We start from the raw sequence: 12,597 nt of genomic DNA, 5'->3' as shown, positions 1-12,597 counted from the left end.
TCCATTCACAAGAACTTATTCTTCACTAGGTGCCTACATCCCCCCACTCATCCCTCCCCCACCCCACCAAAAAATCAAAAAAATGCCAACCCTACTTTGAAAGGAAAGCCCAAAGAAAAAAGAAGTACAAAAAAGAGACAAAAGGACTGAAGACCCCACAACGCAACAAAGAAGACCATTGGACTGTCGAACAAAATTGCCCCTCCCTCTTAGTTGTATGTCAAGTTACGGCACCTCATGACTTTAGCGAAAATGACGAGTCAAAAATTATGATTTAAATTTTTTAGCTCTATATAAATATTTAAAACCTATTCAGCTAATAATTGATATGTGATTAAACATATTACCACTTCGATTCTCATGCTCTCTATCTAAACTCTGATGTCTGGCCTGTTAGAGTAAAGGTACAGATTCTATCATAAGCAACCGTTCAATCTATGATCAGTCCTAAAAAAAAACATACTTTAGTGCCCATAGGCACTATAGATCAAATCATCTTTAGCATCATTTGTAATAGCGATGATATCATCCCAAAAAAAAAGTTAGCGAAAAGTTGTTATTTGAGTTTTTTTTTAGTTTCGTATCTAAAATCAATCGTTACATAATTAATGTGAGACTAACAAGAGCCTAAAATGTCAAGTGGACATGGATAGCAAATAAACAAAATCAACATTATATAAATTGTTGTTGAATCTTATCCACCATCAAAAGATGAGCTTCTTTAGCCCGGTTGGGTCCCTCAAGCATGTATCTCGCTTTTAGCATTGACACCTATTTATGCATGCGACATTCCGAAGATACACTTTATTTTAATAAATAAATAATTTTTTTGGTTCACTAGCCCCTATATGAAAACTCATGCGGATGTGTATTTAGTCCCATGTCGATTATTCACTGGATAGATCTTGGATACTTATACAGAATTTTGAAATCCAAATAATACCTCTAGCTAGCCGTTTTGGATGAGATCATGAGTTGTTACAAATGGTATGAGAGCAGATTCAGCCCATAACCTATGTGGATTAGATAACACTGCAGCATGGACCATTAGGGCTGACCACAAGTTGATTGTGGTATTTGTGATTGGATTTAAACTCTTAGCTGAACGAAAATGTTAAAGTTTAAATGGAGGGAGTATGTGAAGACTCGTGCGGACACGTATTTAGTCTCAAATCGGCTATTTGCTGGACAGACTTTTGATACTTATACAGGATTGAGAAATCCAAATAATACCTTATAGCTAATCATTTTAGGTGAGGTCCTAGGATATAGTTGTTACACCCTACTAGATAGTCCTAATTTTAGCTTCCATCTAACACTTACTCCTCTGTACAATTATTGCATATGTTTAGCTATTGTATATGATTAAATTTGTTTTATATAATTAGATCTAATTCATGTATAAAGTCATGCAAGCATTGTATAATATTTTACACACATAGAAATTGAACATAAAATGATCATCAAAATCAAGAATCAGACAAAAAGAATTCGAATCTATGCAAACTAATATAAAATAGCAATTGCTCCGATTAATAAATTTTAATTTCCTTCAAAATATAAGAAAATATATCAATTTAAATATATCAAACAAAATGATAAATTTTTATTTATTTTCCTATAACATCCATTCTTTCCTCTCGTCCATTCCACAATATTCCAAGCACGAGTAATTGCTGGTAGCTATGCGGTATCCTAGCAAACACTATTTCATGAACAAAATGGCTTTTTTTTTTTTTGTTGCCGATTGCTCTGAAGATCTTCTATGGAATGAAGAGACGGAATTGCTCGGTGCTTTCCGTAATGTATTTTTTTTATTTTTTTAGTTATATTTATATTTTATTAAAAAAAAAAAGGAAGAGAGAAAAAGTGAAAAAAAAAAAAAGAAAAAGAAAGAAGGAGAAGGAAAGAAAAGAACAGAAAACGGCTAGAAGAGCTCGATAGTAACCAGCGTCACCTCCGTTTTTAAATATATCTTTGCAGCCAACTGGGGATGAGATGGCATGTGAATGTACTTGGAGGGAATTCTGGGAAAACTTGACGTGATGTGACAGGAATAGCTATTTAAATGGTCAGAGATGGAGGGAGACCAAACCAGCTGTAGTTTGAGACCCGGTAATGCTCTTTTTATGGGACGACCAACTTGCCATGCAACTCAGCTTGCCCTGGAACTTGACATCGGCTGCGTTGGTACTTGTATCTGCCCCCACCTTTGATTCTCCTCCTCCCTTTTTACTTTTGCTTTCTATATTTCTAAGTGAAAACTATTTCCAACGCCCTCGTATCTTGTATTTTGCATTAAACTATACACCTAGACAGCATTAGAGTATCTCTCTATGTGTGTGTGTGCGTATATATATATATATATATATATATATATATATATATATATATATATATATATATATGTATATACATTACTACGTGTTGATAGATATAAAATCCTAACTACACATGCCTCGAAAAAGGTGGTGTGGTTGTTGAGATTTGGGCACTCTGGAAGGAGGGTGGAGGCATTCAGAAAAATTCCAACAACATATTGTTCTATAATTAAATATAATTTAATTAGCATATCTAGTGGCTTTCATTCCTTATATATATATAACTGATAAAAATAATAAAGAAAGATTTAGAGTGAAGTAAATAGTGCTTCTAAGGGTCATTAATTTGTATAAAATAAATTATATATATATATATATATATATATGTATATATGTGTGTGTGCGAAAGTTGAGATGAGTATTTGACACAGGATTAAATTTATGCAATCAACCATTTAGCATACTTTAAGTGAAATAATAACTTGTTTCAATCATTTTTTTTTAGCATGTAGTTTCGTCATCTGTTATATTATAAGCTAAATCTCTTTATGATGAATATATAACTATTACTTCAACAAAAATGAGTACATACCTAGCATTTGCTCAAAAAATATACTATACCGGATAGGCCATGAATGAATCCACCCCATATATCTAAATTTAATACTCACAGTTGGCTCCGTACGGTAGAGCAAGTAATAGTGTAATACCATTCGTTCGTACACCAAGTCCTCCTTGGCGTTGTGCATCGAAACACTCGAGAGTAGTACCCGGGAGAATCTAAATAAAGAAGCAACTCTTTTACAAGTAAGCAGGGTTCGAACTGCAACAAAACCATTATTTATCCCCTCAAAAGCCGGACCGAATTCATCAGGGAAAAAAAAAAAAAAACCGGACCGAATTTAGAAGCAATTAAACACGAGAGTTGAGAGAAGGCATTCATGATCACTCTGGCCCTCTAATGATAGATGCACGCCCCTTGCTCAGAGAGAGGGCTCAAGCAGGGGTGCAACCATCTGAAAAGGGGAGCCTACGTATCAAGTTCCTTTTAGACTTAGGGACTCAAAAAGATAAGGATGCGGTGGCCTGAGGAGAGATTTCAAAAAGCGAACATGGTGAAAGGGTTGATTGGACGTAGGAGGTGGGCAAAGGGAGCCTTTTGCATTTGAAAAGACCGTTCGCAGAGAGGCAGAGGGAATCTCGTCTCGTCTCACGTATGAACGAGCGGAAGACTTCAGCAATGAAATCTAAAAAGATTGAAATTGCCTGCCAACTTTTGTCCCTTGTACCTAGAAAGATTATTTAGCATGGGCTAATACCAATATACCATCATTAGTGGTTCCCTAGCCAACTTCTTCTTTTTTTTCTTTTGGGGGGGTAAGTAATTATAGCATTAGAGGAATATAAGTACATTAGCTAAAGTCTCTGGGTTTGAGAAGTTTGTGGTTTTGTGTTGGAATTCTAATGTGAATGTAGAGAAAAGAAACTTAGAAAGCAGACATATATGGGAAATGGTATGAGTAATTGAGCAGTGGATCTTTTTTGAGACGACGGCCCCAGGGCCGTTTCGGGTTGTATTTTTGGCGAAGTATGATTGATCTTCTTCCATAACCATTTGATCACATCTTGCGCACATCTCAAAGCATTTTGAATGATCCGACCCGAGCCTTGCATGGATTTCTTGATTTCTTCATTTTTTGTGGAAGCGTAACCCTACCAACTAAGTGGAAAAGATCATATGATGTGCTCCTCCTCCAAAAATTTTGATTTTTGAAGCTGTTTTACAATGTTCCATTTTTGTTGGAGATAATTAGCAACTAATCTGTTTAAGAAATACGATTGGGATGTCATTAACAAAGTCTGAATCAAATTTCAGGTCCTTTTAAAGTTCAACATAGAAAGTAAGAGATCTAGCTAATCAGTTATGGCACACTTTGGGACTCATGTAATTATGACCATAGTGCATTACACAAAGACTCTTGATTGTCGAGTCAGATTTTTCGAGTTTAACCTTGAATTGAAGAGAAACTCAATTCAAATGGGGAGATTCCAATAGTAGGATTGGCGAGCGAAAATGTTACTAGGTGTTGGCAAGATAGAAAAAAAAAACATTTAATTAAAATGTCACTTCGAATGTAATTATTTGGAGAAAAACTAGTTTAAAAAGGAGGCCAGACATAAATCGAGAGAGCCTAGAATTTGGCATGTGTGATGATATATACTTATAGCAGGTACTTTAGATGATTACAAACCCTGAAACTAATTTATATTTCATATGTTTATATACTTATGAAGAGAGCCTAGGATGGTCATAGGGACTCCAATGACTTGCTTAGCTAATGGTAGACTAAATGAGTTACATTAGTGTGAATGCTACTTTGATGCTTTGATGCAGCATTGCCCTGGGCCAATTGAACTCTCTGTAGAAGCAAGGAAAAAGAAAAAGGCAAATCCAAGTACTCATGATCGCTTCCGTTTGCTTAGAAATTAACCTTTTCCCTTGGTGGTCCCATAAATCCCTCACATCTCATAAGATTCTCCAAATCATCCATAAAGAAAGGTTGCTGCTTACCAAAAAAAATAAAAGAAAGGTGCTGAAGAAAAGTTCAGGCAAACTATTTATATCGTACTTTTCTTGTCAGGTAGCATAATGGAACTCATTTTCAAGTTAAGGGTTCTCATTTTTGGGATAAATAGTACATGGTCACTCAGTAACTCCATAAGTATCCGCACTATTTTTCGAGCGTTTTGTACAGTGATTTTATTATATTCTTTTTGAACTAGCTTCCGTGAAAGGTGGCTCCGAACTAGCGACACGGGAAGTGCAATTGCAAAAAGGCTCATGCAAGAGACGAATTGGGTAGGTGCCGACAGTGGTATTTGCTCGATTAAAGAGACTGTCCAAATGGTCAATTGCCAACTTGAACCCAGCAAATGTGTTCACGTTCACGAAAATGATGTTTGGACTTGTACTCTAACCGGATAGAATGTAACAAGATAAACATAAGAATGTATACTGCTAACATGTCCTTTTATAGTGATGATAAAGGTTATCTCAGTTGCTTCGCAATTTTTTTTTTCCTTTCTCAAAGAAATAGAAAAATCATAGTCTTGCTCTTCCCTTGATAGTTCTTTTTGTCTACATTTTGATTATTTGTCAGCTAGAGAATATTTAAATGCAAAGCATGATATTTTTGTTTTTCCTTGTAAAGCGAGGATAAATTCACGAAAAGAAGGGTAGAAATGGCTTTTGAAGCCAAAAGTCACGCCTGATGTAACTTTTATGCAAGTACTCTTTTTTTTTTTTCTTTTGAGTAGGATGGGATGTGATATACTATTTATAAACTATGTATATATAAAAAATTATATGATTTGAATATTCTTGGCTTATACATCAAGATTTTGGTACGAATAGAATGGAGAATCTCATTAGCCAATAGTAATATAATATATAACCACTTTAGATATATGTGCTAAATGGAATTTTTTTATTCATAAAAGGAAAAAAAATGTTTTATATAGTTTTAAAGAATCGATCTTTAGTATAAGAATGCCATAATTTTTTTGAGAGAAAAAAAAGGAGATCCATCAACATATAGTTACCTGGATCCCAGTATCCGGGGATACATTAGTCAAAATTTAAGTCAAAAAAAATATTGAACAGATAAGGAATGACCATCAAGATAAATCCTATTTTTATGATAAGGAATGTAATTCAAAAGTTTGAAAAGATAGAAGATACCAATTTCATCTCTTGGGAGAAGAAAACATCAATAATTAAGAACTTTGATTAGTTTCTAAATTGTTTCTTCAATTGTATCACAACATGATTGGGATCTTCATTGTAGATTGTAAGATATGATAATGATAAATATATTTTATATTCTAATACATTTTGATGTAAAAAAAGAAAAAGTATCTTGGTGATGCAAGAGGTTGATGTTATACTAATAGCCTAGTGCTCAAATATTTTTGTCCTTACGCAAAAATAGGTGAGGTCTATTAAAATCTTCAACATTTGTTCAATCTATTTTGTTTTTACTAAAAAAATCTCGTGTCTAATATTCTCTCTCTCTCTCTCTCACACACACACACACACACATATATCTATTTATTTATTTATTTATTTATATATGCAACAATGCAGTTTATCCAGCGATAAAACTAATTGAATTATAGAGTTATGATACAATCGTATCCAAATAAACAAAATATGAAATTGAATCATACCACTCTATACTAGGGTTTATTACTCATTTTTGTGCTTATTGTTTTATTTTTTAGTTATTTCTTCAATTGAAAGAATAAAAAGAATAGTAGGAATTTTGTTATCTCAATCGGAAAGATACTATGCTCATTATTATTTATGACTATTTTTGTCTCTAGCATGACCACTCAATGAAATGTGGAGGAAAGCGAGAGAAATGGCTGATACTAGTAGAAAGATTCCTCTTTGTTTGATAGCTAATGTAATCGGTATTCTTGTGATTGGTTTAATAGGTATTTTCTTTTATTGTTTATATTCCAGGTTGAGTTTATCTCTTTTTCAAGATCCAAACTGTGGGAGGAGAAGGTGACTAGATGAGAGAGAAAACTTTTCCACCTATGAACGTGCTTTCGACAAATCCTGTCACTTGGAGAGAGAATTTTAGATTGGATCAGCAACTTTCTTTAGAGCCAGATAATCAAAGAGACCATGCAAATAGATCTCCTTCTTATATATATATATATATTTATATATATATAGGGCTTCAACCTGGATGAGATCTAGTATGATAGAGATCCACGCATTCATATTTGTTTAGATCTGAGCATCTGTTTGATGCTTCTTATCATATGATACATTGATAAATGGTTTCTACCTTCTTGACTTGGTTATCCAGCCTTCATAAAGCGTGGCTAGAAGATTTGATCGTTGAAACAATCAACAGCATATTTTACTTCTATTGGAGCTTGGAATATAGTTAAGAGGATAGCTTCCTTTAACCAGCCTAAAGAACTACTAAAGCAATGTGCATTTCTTTGGAACTTGTTGCAGACTAGATGACCACTGCATTAGGCATTTAAAAAACAGCCAATAACCTTGTTCTCTAATAAGTGACTGTTCAAACTACTTCAAACTTAAAATGCATGCCTCAAAAATTTTCTTAGCTCAGAAGCTATTGGTTCTATTACTCCCTATAACCCCCAAGGGCTCGTTTGGATCGCGGGGAATATTTTCTTTCCTAAAAATATGATTTTTGGAAAGCAGATTCTTAGGAAGAGCATGTCTGAAAAACTATTTTTGGCATATTTAGTTGGCAATGAAAAAATGATATATTTACAAAATACTTATGTTTAATTGATCATCTAAAAGTTATACATAATTTTTATTAAATTTTTAATAAAAATTAGATTTTTAATATTTTTTAATGTTGTAGATTTTTTTTTAAAAAATAAATTTATTAAGAATTGTCTTTATAAAGACAACAACAATCATAAATACTTCAAAAGATCCATGTAGGTTTCGAGCCAAACTAATACTTGCAAGTTCTTCGTATGACCTGATGCCCATTTTAACACCCTCGAAGGCTGTACTTCTTTCTATAGTATTATTAGGGCTTTGGGGCATAACAAGTGTATTTAAAGTCAAAAAAAAATCAGAAGACCAAAGGATGCCGACAAAAGGATGGACTAGGAGGTATGGAGTGTCGCCTCGAAGAAGAGAGAAAATGAACGGTTGCGTGATTTGTTTAGGTTTTTCTAAAGAAAACCCCATTTCCACTTGTTCAATACTGGTCCAAGTAAAGTAATTTATTATATACTGGGTACTGATGTGATGTCAGCTCCTCTCTTTGTTATTTAAGGGCATTCTTCCAAGCTGAGATCCATGGGCTTACTCGGTGGTTTGGAAGTGCTCGAGGGAATCACCTCCTAACCTTTCCAGTCCCTCTTCCTTAGATCTTATTCCCCGTAAAAGCATGGTTGCTTTGTTTTTGTTAATGAAAGAGATTCCTTGTTTCTCTTCTGCTTGGTCTCATCCCTCCTGAGGCCTCAGGTCTTTTCCCTCCTCTCCTTGCTTCCTTCCCTTCCTCTCATATGATCATTGGTCTGAAGCTAATAGAACAAGATTGCTTAGTTTCTTTGTTGATTCTATAATTTTTTAGAGGCTAAAAAATCTTCTTGTTTAGAAGATAAAAGACATGGTTTTCTGGTTGGTAGATCTTCCCTTGCATGCGTGGTTTCTTTTTCTGAATATAGATGGTTTAGATTTTATCTTCCTGTTTTGAACATTTTTTTGCTGATTTCTTTGGTTCATGATGTGAGATGGGTTAGGCTAAAGAGAGCTTCCTTCAGTCCACTCATGGGTGGTTGTAGGGTTGAATTAGCTGCCGACTCATTCATCCAACTACCAAGAAGGTGTTTGCTTGGTAATCGAGTGAATGATGCGGGAGATAAAATCAGATCCTATGCTGCCTATGCTTGGACTGAAGGGAGCTCCCTTCTCTACAACCCCGTGCATGCTATGAACCTTGTCGAGATACTTTTTTTCTCTTCAGAAAAAAGGAAAAACTGTCTATTTTTGTTTACTTTCTCTCGTGTTTAATTTGGGTTCTATACAGGAAAAACCAGGTTAGTTAAATCTTCTTTCGTGTATGTGCAACATGAAGTCTTAATTTAATCCTATCTATTTGTTTATGTGGATATTTTACCTATGCAGACCATACGACATTCTCATTCCAAAAAAGAGAAGAAAGAAAAAACTAAAGTGGCTTCATTATTCTTGGCGCTTAGCATATGCTTATTGTGACAAAGATGGTGTTAGATAAATGTTTCATTTCCTCTACGAGTCTAATCACACGTTAGTGCTGCATTTGTATTCTTTAAAGGGTCATACTCATATCTAATATAAAGCAATGACAAGCTTTATGCTAAAACTTGTTGTTTGAGTGCTATTCTGCTAACCAATCCATCATGTTTATGATATAGTTGGGTTTATCTTTTCGTAAACATTGTATTATTGTCTCTTAAGCTCTCCTGTTGTGATTCTTTTCTTCCTCGTGAATCTTTTAAAACTCTATCTTCACCAGTCCAACTTTAGGTTTTCGATTGAAGCCTTCATTTCAGTATAAAGCACCCAAATTTATACAAACAGATCAAAGAAAGGCTTTATTCTGGAATTCTATTTATATATCTATAGAATGTTTTGGGACCCATCTGGTTCTTTCGCCCCATTGCAGGTATAGAGTACAGACATGCAGAAATTTCTGCATTTAATTCACTAGTTGCCTATTTATCTCCTTTTCTGTGACCTATTTTACTTTGTAATAGCATATGCTGGCTTTATGGATGCATTTTTAAAATTAAATGTGTAGTATATACTATTGCTTTTGTTCTTTTGCGGTAAAGCTCTGATGAGGTTTTGCAACCCAATCTCCTAACAGAGGAGAGATTGGGGAGGACATGCTTGCTCTATTAAGGTTTTTGCTTTGATTGTCAGATAATTTGAGACTTTTTGCAGCAATGAAAAAATAGTTTTAATGCCTCAGACTTCTGCCTGGCTTTGTATTTTCTCAGTCTTGAACCGTATGGTGATTATGGTCTTTGGAGGAGGCTCCATTGGTGCTTTGAGTTCTACAGGACTGCACTTAATGCTCATTTTTTCGCCAAAAAAAGTTCATCATTCTCATGCCTAGATATTCTATTTTTATTGCTTTGTATACTTATTGCTGATATGTTATTCTTGTTTGTTGTCTATTTATTATGGGTGAGGGTTCAGCGAACCTATACTAATTTCTCTTTTATATTATTTTTATAATGGATTTGATGATGTCTACCGTCTGTATGTATCTCTGTATTTATAATCCTGCAGATCTTAAGGTCGACAGAAAGCATTAACAGTTCTTTTGTTGTTGTTACTTTTCTGTGTCTGGTAACCATGTGATGCTATACTTGTCTGTATGTATTTAATCATGTTATTTCATCAGAAACTAGTTGGTATTTTCGAGTAGTTTGGTTTATTGGGCATTAATGCAGCCTCAAATTTCTCAGTTCAGCAGTGGAAATGATTGGATTTGCAATAATTATTAGTGAGAATCTGGAAGTTTTGTTAAACTTGATGTTTTGTGGCATCCCATGCAATGCGGGCAATGAAAGAGCTGTGATTACTGATTTTAACTTTGTTAATTCCTTGGTGGGAGATCTAGCATCCATATTGCTGTCGTATTCTTTCTGTGTTCGGCTGTTGGTTTTGCTCGGCACTTTCTGAAGTAAATAAGAGTTCTACCAAGTGTCCAGGTGCATAAATAAGTTCATGGCTCATTTGCAAGTCATCATATGTTCTTCATCTTACATTTTCTTTGATTTTGTGAAGATGTGATCTGATCAGTTGTGGAATTAATGGATTCTTATCAGTTCATAAATCCATTGAACAGGTTCCAATGCTGCACCGCCAATTAGGTGACTCTACAGTAATTTATAGTGGCTTTATGCTTTACCATTCTGCTGTTACCTCGTTACAAAACTTGGTTTTCTTTACTTTTTTTTATTTTTGGTAGGGTGGAAGCCAGGCCTAAATCTGGCAGGCATTAGCTAGATTCCAACTTTATTTTTCTTTCCAACCTTTTCTGTTCTTTAACATTTTGGTCTTCTTGCAAAGCTGCGGCGCGTTTTATTCGCTTGATTTGAGTGGATGTCTTCATGGTTATTTGCCATAGTTTAGGTAGCAGCAGCAAGAATATGTAAGTGGAACTGCTAACTCTTATCCCTTCACCTTTTCTTTTACCATTTCTCTATTCGTACTTCATTTTCTAAATGAATCAGTTCTAACTTCTTGTTTGTCTGATACGTGGGGAACAAGGGGCAAGAGATTGAAGAAAGATGGTAAATATGATGACAAAATTAGAGGCGTCCTGTTCTTTTTTGAAAAGAAGCAAAGCGAAATTACAACCAGGTTGGCTTGCAGAGAAGGAATAATTAACAAATCAAAGGAAGAAGTTTCTGGAAAGAGCCAAGTTTATGCATCCATCTGAAGTTGACGAGAGCCAAATGAAACTATAGGAAATTCTTTCAGCTCAGCTTGTAAAGGAATCCGTGTAAATATTTTCATGAATGAAAGAAGTTCCACTTCCTTTACTAAGATGATGAATAACTTTTTCTATGAACATGAGCTTGATACAAAATCCATCCATCCATGGTAAGATCTTCCTCCCAAATTTTCATATCAGAAATATCTAGTATACACATAGGAGTGAACTTCCGAGTGAAACCCTAACCCTAATGGGGAAGCAAGCTGCTAAGTTTGTTTCTACACGTGCGAGCTGAAGCCCAATTCGTGTCCCATCTCCAGGAGTGGGAAGAATCTCTTTGGGCTCCCCGCCGCGAGGTGGCCTTTAGTTTTTATTCTTCCCAAGACTGGTGTTACTTTTGGTTTGGTCTGGTGGGGGTGTGGGCTTGCCCCCACATGAGATAGTGTGGGAGCTTTTCCCCAAGCGCTTCTCTCTTTCCAGCGGAATTCCCGCTTTCCCAAACCCAGCGGTTCCTTCCCCATGGGCTCCGCCAATATCTTTTTCTTCATCTCGGACTACCTTCTGTTAAGTACCCCAACTACCAGTACTTAAGGCGAGACAAGCGAAGTGCTTTCCTGACACGTGTAGGTGCCCTAATAGGCTCACGTGTGGCTCAACATGGGGTGCCCAAAAGGCCGTGTTGCCGCTCTTGGCCTCTCGGATTTTGGTAACCACCTGGGGGTTGGTATCCTTTTATTTTACCGCGCTTGGAGGGGTGCTCCTGCCCTTTCGGAAAGGTGGCATCCTTCAACCAGGGTATTTATACAGAATTAAAAAAATTTAAATAATATTTTTTATTATTTTTTGGGATAAAATTTTGGGTTGTGATAAATGATATCAGAGCAGACCCGACCTATGTGGATTAGGAAATACTGCAGCACGCTTCTATTGGAGCGCTGATTGTAGTGCTTGTAATTAGATTTGAATGAATTTGAATTCTTAGTTTAAATGGAAAGAGTATGTGAGGACTCATGCGGGCACGTGTTTAGTTCCACATTGGTTATTTCTTTCGGCTGTTGCGTTTAGTTTTGCATTGGTTATTTCTTTCGCCTGCTGTGGTTCTTAGGTATGTGCGTTGCTGCTTCTTGTAACCAACATTTTGAGTTCGTAAATGAGCAAGGTGATTTGAAGGGAAGTTGGAGCAAATTTTGTCCGCCGGCTGTCGTTATAAAAATGAAAGTAACTACTATGATAAATGAGCAAGAACCATTGATTGTTGGGTCGAGATG

General features: G+C 35.4%; 1 long non-coding RNA gene across 1 annotated transcript; it reads left to right on the top strand.

Annotated features, from left to right (window-relative positions):
• Nucleotides 1–7,827: 7,827 nt before the first annotated feature.
• Nucleotides 7,828–11,439, top strand: LOC148715458 (uncharacterized). Its single transcript, XR_015971953.2, has 2 exons — nucleotides 7,828–11,041; nucleotides 11,161–11,439. It is a non-coding gene; the product is annotated as an uncharacterized LOC148715458 (long non-coding RNA).
• Nucleotides 11,440–12,597: the final 1,158 nt, after the last annotated feature.

Source organism: Phoenix dactylifera, chromosome 1 (assembly GCF_051530095.1).
Source record: "Phoenix dactylifera cultivar Ajwa chromosome 1, Ajwa_hap1_PhDact_Kaust_v1.1, whole genome shotgun sequence".
Taxonomy (NCBI): domain Eukaryota; kingdom Viridiplantae; phylum Streptophyta; class Magnoliopsida; order Arecales; family Arecaceae; genus Phoenix; species Phoenix dactylifera.
The sequence above is the reverse complement of the archived record's forward strand: the minus strand, read 5'-3'. Positions and strand labels throughout refer to the sequence as shown.